The sequence below is a fragment of the Pocillopora verrucosa genome, chromosome 14 (assembly GCF_036669915.1).
Source record: "Pocillopora verrucosa isolate sample1 chromosome 14, ASM3666991v2, whole genome shotgun sequence".
Lineage (NCBI taxonomy): Eukaryota > Metazoa > Cnidaria > Anthozoa > Scleractinia > Pocilloporidae > Pocillopora > Pocillopora verrucosa.
In genome coordinates, this window is record NC_089325.1 from 19,958,134 (window position 1) to 19,965,102 (window position 6,969).

At 37.8% G+C, this 6,969-nt stretch overlaps 1 pseudogene; it reads left to right on the forward strand.

Moving 5' to 3' along the window:
* The first annotated feature begins 2,294 nt into the window (after positions 1–2,294).
* Positions 2,295–6,628, forward strand: LOC131796157 (uncharacterized; annotated as a pseudogene).
* The last annotated feature ends 341 nt before the right edge of the window (positions 6,629–6,969 follow it).

Genomic DNA, 6,969 nt, shown 5'->3' on the forward strand with positions numbered 1-6,969 from the left:
ACAATTACCGACCTATATCCTTGCTTAGTACACCAGGAAAGCTTCTTGAGAAGGTAGTGTGTGACTCACTTGATGATCACATGTTATCCAATGGCATTCTCACAGATAGACAATGGGGATTTAGGAGGGGCTATTCAACGGAGAGCCTCCTCCTTCATCTCACTGAGTCCTGGGGGAGTGCCCTGGATAGAGGCCATAAGGTTGGAGTCTTATTCATTGATTTCCGCAAAGCTTTTGATTGTGTCAACCACAGTATTCTTACTGAGAAACTCAAGGCTGTTGGCTTGGCAGGTGATATGTGGAAATGGATCAATGACTATCTCTCCAACCGTGTACAAGGGACTAGTGTAAGTGGGTCTAGATCTGATAGAATCCCCATTAGAGCTGGGGTCCCTCAGGGATCCTTACTAGGACCAAGATTGTTTGCATCTTATGTTAATGACCTCCCTGAATCTATTACCAGTGGAGAAGTCTATATGTATGCTGATGACACAACAATATATGTAGTAGGGAATACTGTTGATGAAATAACAACAGGGTTACAGGCTGTTTTGGACCAGGTTAATTCCTGGTGTCTTAGTAACAGATTGATTCTACATGAAGGTAAATCCGAGGCAATGGTCTTAAGTACTACCCCCTTCATAGGTCCTTTGAAACAGCTGAAGTGGGGTATGGACACCATTCGGTATGTGTCCTCCACCAATTGCCTTGGGGTTACAATTGATGATAAACTCTCTTGGTCTCAGCATGTTGCATTGGCTAGATCTGCATTTAATGCCAAAGTTAAAATGTTGAGACGTATAAATTTCCTATGTACATCTATCTTGGAGACTTTTTACTATAGGATAGTTATACCAAGTGTTCTATATGGAATTGCAATTTGGGGGTCTGGATCCAAGCTTAAAGATCTAGAAATGATTCACATCAGGGCTGCCAGGCTAATTCATAAGATACCAAATAGTTTTGGGGATAATGATGTACTTTCTAAGGTTGGCTGGATGCCTTTAGAGTATTTTTATAAGCTACGTATCTTAACTATTACATATAATGCTTATTATAATTTAGGGTTGCGGGAAATTAATTGTTTGGTGACCAAGAACTCTAACAGTTATAACCTAAGGAAATCCCTGAATGTTGTACTTAATAGGCCCAAAACCGAATTGGGTCGTAGGTCCTTTGCTCATAGATCTGCAGTAGCATGGAATGCACTTCCCGATAATGTTAAAGATTCTCCAAATTTATCTATTTTTAAATATAACTTAAAACAATCCAAGCAAACTGTTATGAATATTAATTTTGAAAAGGGAGGTAATGTTATACAAAACATGAAACCAAATTTTCACTATTACTAAAACTTTATGGTTTACTTGATTTATTCAACTTATAAATTTTATCATATCTGTATTTTATATAATTATAGACTAATTAGTTTAGGCAGGTCCACATCAGCTGTAAAGTTGCGCAAATTTTAACCTGCGTTATCAAATAAAGTTATGTATGTATGTATGTATGTATGTACCCGAGGCCGCCCGCCGCTCCTTCTTGATCTTGACCAGAAACTGATATTACTTTTGAAGAGCATATGAAACAGAGGTGGTGTTGTTAATTTCAATGTTGTCAAAGCCTCAGCCTTGGCATTAATAAAGAGCAATCCCGCGAAAGACTTCAGGGGATTTGAGCCAACCTCGGCCTGGGTGAAATCAATTTATCGACGGTGTAACTTCTCCAGGCGAGCTGGAACCACAACAAGACCCCCCGTTCCTTTAAGGATCTATGAAGAGTGCAAATTAACATTTTTAACTGACATCAAGAGTTGCATTGCAGTGCACAGTATTCCTCTGCAGCTTGTTCTTAATGCCGATCAGACACCTTCATCGTACATCTCCGTTGGAAAAATGACAATGGCAGCCCGCAATTCCTCTTCTGTGCCAATCAAAGGTCTTACAGACAAAAGAAACATTACTCTCACATTTGTTATCTCTTTAAACGGCGACTTCCTGCCTATGCAAATAATTTATAAAGGGAAGACCAAAGCAAGTCAACCGAGAGGCTTTGACTTTCCACGCGGGTTTGTAGTAACGCAGAATCCCAAACACTACTCGAACGAACTGGAAACTTTCAATCTACTCGACAACATCATTCAACCATACGTTGTCCTGAAGTGAAAAGAACTGAATTTGCCAGCCACACAGAAGGCATTGTTGATTTGGGACGTATTTAAAGGCCAGAAGACAGCCAAGGTTTTATCTAAACTGGCAGCAATGAACATTGAAGTGGTTAGTGTGCCAGCAAATATGACCCATTTCTTCCAATCCCTTGATTTGACTGTCAACAGAGAAGCAAAGAAGTTCATGAAAGACCAATTTACGGCTTGGTACTTGGCACAAATTCACACTCAACTGGATTCAGGGGTGGCTCTCGATGATGTTGATGTTGACATGCGCCTCTCGGTTTTAAAACCAATTCACGCAACATGGCTTGTGAGCATGTTTAATCATCTCTCTTCCTCTGAAGGCAGGATATCAATTGCCAAAGGATGGAAGAAGGCGGGCATCAGTGAAGTCTTGATGGGAAGGAACTTCCACCAGAAGATCCCTTTGAAGATTTGTAATGAACACCATCAGATGAAACATTTATTTAGTATCACATGGGCAAAATACCCAAAAGACATTAGATATAAACAAAAGCCATCGTAACGAATGATATTTAATGCATGCATTGTTATCATTAAACTCGTATTAAACTCTAATAATAAGTTTTTCTTCAAGTACGAACAGCATTTCGCTTAGTGCTTTAAGTGCACAATATTTTGTTGGCTAAAAAACTTCCGTCACCTTATGAACGTTGCCGCGAACCACTGAAACAATGCGTTTTCACGTTGTAATACATTTATTTTTAACGTTAATTTTCAAATATGTGTTTTGTTGTGTTCCAGTTATCTAGAAACTTTAAACAGTTCAGACCTTTGGAAAAATAAAATAAAGTTGAGAACGCTTCAATCGCGAAATTTAATGCCCTTTTTTCATATTTGCCTATTGAAATCGCGTAAAATAAAACCTCGCGAAATATTGCCTCGCCAAAATCGCGAAATTAAGTACCAATAAGGTACTATGACGTTTCTAATCACGTGGTCTATTTCAGATCCTCCCTTTTCAAAGAAGAGGCAATACCTGCTAGTTGCTGTATTTATTAAAGTCTCTGTTTCAATCATTTATGTATTCTTTCACTTGGTTTGCCACAAAACAGCAACAAAAGATATCGTTATTTTCACGTGCCATACGACCTGAGCAACAACCTGCCCCCGGTTGACTTTACTGTTCAGAATCTTGGCAGGGTTACAAGTGCCACACTTGACCCTTCCAGGTATTGGTATCTACTTTTGAAAGAGGTATGTGGCGTCCCTCTGCATGAATTTTTCATACGTGATATATTAAAGATATTTCCTGAAGAAATCCAATGTGCAACTACGCGGGAACTTCAGCTTGCAAAATCATCATTTGGAGTTGTGGAGATGGACAGGATCCCTGAAGTCATCCACATTGTGTCCACATTCAGTCTGGTTGCTGGTCTTCTTTCCAATAAAAAAATTCGCGATGAACTCATTAATTCTGCGGGATTTATGGCTATTGTAAATCTGATGAACGCTGCCACACTAGACTGAGTCCAGGGTGTGAAAAATTTATCTTTTGGCACCAAAATCGGCCAAGACTCTGAGGAGCTTGTTTCCTTGCTTGCCGAAAGATCAGCCAGAATAAATTCCCTTGAAGTGGAAGTGCAGGAACTTCAAGTACGGATTTTCTATCTCAAATTGAGCAGAGGCAAGTTTAGATGATTCTTCCCTTCTTAATTCCCCATGTTGCTCATCTACTCCGTTAAGTTCGTCCAGTTCCTCGTGTAGTTCAATTGATGACACAAAGAACAAACCTGATTTAGGAACAATAAACAAGAAACAAAAAGTTTTTCAAAGGTGCAGGAAGATAACAGCTGTCCTTGATGACGTTTCTGAGAGATACAATGAGTACATTGCTGCTTTCCTTGTAAACAACTTCTTGTACAGAACAGATGGGGAAAGGGAAAAAGTACAGGGCATCATCTCAGAAGTCGTTGATCTAATTAGTACAAAATCAAAGGGTTCGAGGAATGGTCTGACCAAGCTTCTTTTGCCAAAAACACTCCCAAATGTTTTCCAAAGCATGTGTGTACCAGACCGGGTGTTGTTAGTTTTTAAGCTCCAAACTAGACTCCCAGATACTGCACGGCAAACTCTGCTGAACTTGACTCGACTAGGAAAGAGTGGGGTGAGTTACTAACCGTAGAGGTTCTTGCATTCATTAAATTTAAGTATTTTGTTATTTATTTTATTTTCATTGCTTTGTTTCTACAGCAATGAGCTGTGGGTCATATGATCCTTTTTCTTCCCAGCAATGTAAACCCCATGTAAGGTTGTATTTGACAAAATTCACAAGGGTTTTATTTCAAATTTCATGAGGATGATTTTGTGCATTGTGGTGAGACGTACAGCATATTCATTTTTTATGAGTAAAATTACATCTTACACCTTAGGTAAGGTATCCAGTTTTCAAAGGATTCCTCCTGAGAGGGGAATTACATTTGTTCATTCAGTTTTATGGCTTGAAAATCAGAACACAATATATCAAGCAGTTATTGAGACTTCTTTTAGTGGGTTATTTTCAAATGTGAACATAACTGATATCAACCTTTTTTAGCATTTATAAAGTGACAGTTAATCTAAACCTGTTTCTGGTTTATATTTTTCTACAGAGAACTAGAGACATGCCTGTACTGCTCACAAAAAATGAGATAAAGGCATTGAAGAAACTAGTCTTCTCTACAGTGCAGAAAACATTCAAAATTGTCAAGGGTCAAGGATGCAGATTTTATGCTTTGAATGTGCATCTAAATTCTGTTCTTGCCTGGGCAATTAGGAAACTGCACCTCCATTCATGCAACTCAGAAGACAAAGAGTTTAACATTGAATTCAATGGATGCCCACTTGGAGGTGTGTTCTCATTTTAATAAATTTTTTGAGAGTTGTTAGTCTTAAGTGTGAAAGTGCATTCCTTGCCAAATTAAGCAAAGGTGTCTTTGTATTGGTTTATTTCAGGTAAAGACCAAGTAGCTGTAGGCCTGGCACCTATTCATTTTAAAAACAAAAGCTCTGAGAGCACACTGTCTATTTACCCCCTTGCAATTGGGAACTGTAAAGAGAAAAGGTAAGTGGTCATTTGAGTAAGTCAGGTCAAATAATCAGTGAACAAAAATGAAAAAAATACAGTTATGAAATGTGTATTGGATAACATGCTGGTGCATGCAGACAATAGTGCATGTTACTGGTTTTGAAGAGGAGACTTTGAATAATTTTAAAGGCTCTTACATTATTGCCATCATTTTTGCTGTAAAAACTAGAATAGTCTCCTTTTTTATTAGGTCAAATTTAAAGCAGTTACTTAAGAATCTCAATAATCAGAAAGATGTCATCAAATAACATGGAATATGAGTTGATAGCAAAAAGTACATTTCTTTCACAAGTAATTTTTAATTAGAGATAGAAAGTTAAGGGGAAAAGTAAACTGCAAAATGACAAAGTTTAGAATTAAGTAGGCAACGTTGCCAAACTTTCTGTTGAATTGAACATTCAGAGTTACACATTGAAAAAAGGAAAAGAAAATATTCCATACAGAGCCTGTTATTACTTCACTGCACGATAACATTGTCATTGTTTAATAAAATTAAGTTATATCATGTGGAGAAGTGAGTTTTCCTGAGACACAATTTTTTTATTATGTGTTAAGTCTCGTGTGTTATGAACATCAAAGTATATTCTGTAATTGTTGCCTTAAATTTCCTGTTTCTGCAGTGACTCTTGATTACAAGGCCTTGCCACTTCTTCTCAACAAAAAAAAATGATGAAGATTTCCCACTTGGTGGGAAAGGATATGGTGTGGAATTTTGCGATGCAATCGGGGTAATTATTTCTCTTGATATTTTCCTTGCTTTAAATTATTTCATTGATTTATGATCAGATCAGTTTTCTGAAAGTAGAATGGCATCAAGTCAAATTTGAGGTAGACATGGCTGTAGTGAAAAACAGCCATTGACGACTTTATTTTGTAGAGTTGAATGTTTATATCTGTTGGTAAGGTGCATGAAAATACCTAAGAAATGACTTTTAATTAAATACTTATTTTCATTGAGGCCTGTACATGCTATGGAGTTGATGCAGATGAAACCCGTCTAGATTGTTTAAGGTCAAAAGCCAACATCATATCTTTCTGGTCGCCAACAGTTTGTCAGTATTGATGATCAAAGATCAGACTCTCTACTTATCAAGCAAGGGGTACCGCAAGGAAGTGTCTTAGGTCCCGCACTGTTTTTGTTATTTGTGAATGACATTCCATTACATCTAACAGATTCAACTGTGGATATTTACACTGACGACACTACAATAACTGCAAGTGCGCATTTCTCGGATCTATGCTCGATGACCCAACTTTTAAATTCCAATCTTGATGTGGTTCAGAGATGGGCGTCTTGCAACAAAATGTTCATCAACAAGAAAAAACCAAGCCCCTTTCAGTGCACAGAAGGCGCATTACTGCTAAGCTAAATGAAGACACACCCCTACGCTTAGATGTCAAGATTGATGACTCTGTTGTTGAACAAGTTTCTTCTCATAAGATTTTAGGAGTAGTTATAGATAGTCAAATGAACTACAAATCGCACATTGATGAATTATGTAAGAAACTTTCCAAACACATAGGTCTCTTAAACCATATTGGCCCGTTTCTTATGCAACGTCAAAGGGAAACCCATTACAATGGTGTTATAAAGCCCACCCTCCTGTATGGGAGCATGATATGGGATAGCTGCAATGTTGAACATCTTCAAAGTATTTTAAAACTTCAAAAAAGAGCAGCATGCATTATACTCGATGCTAAAAGATTTACA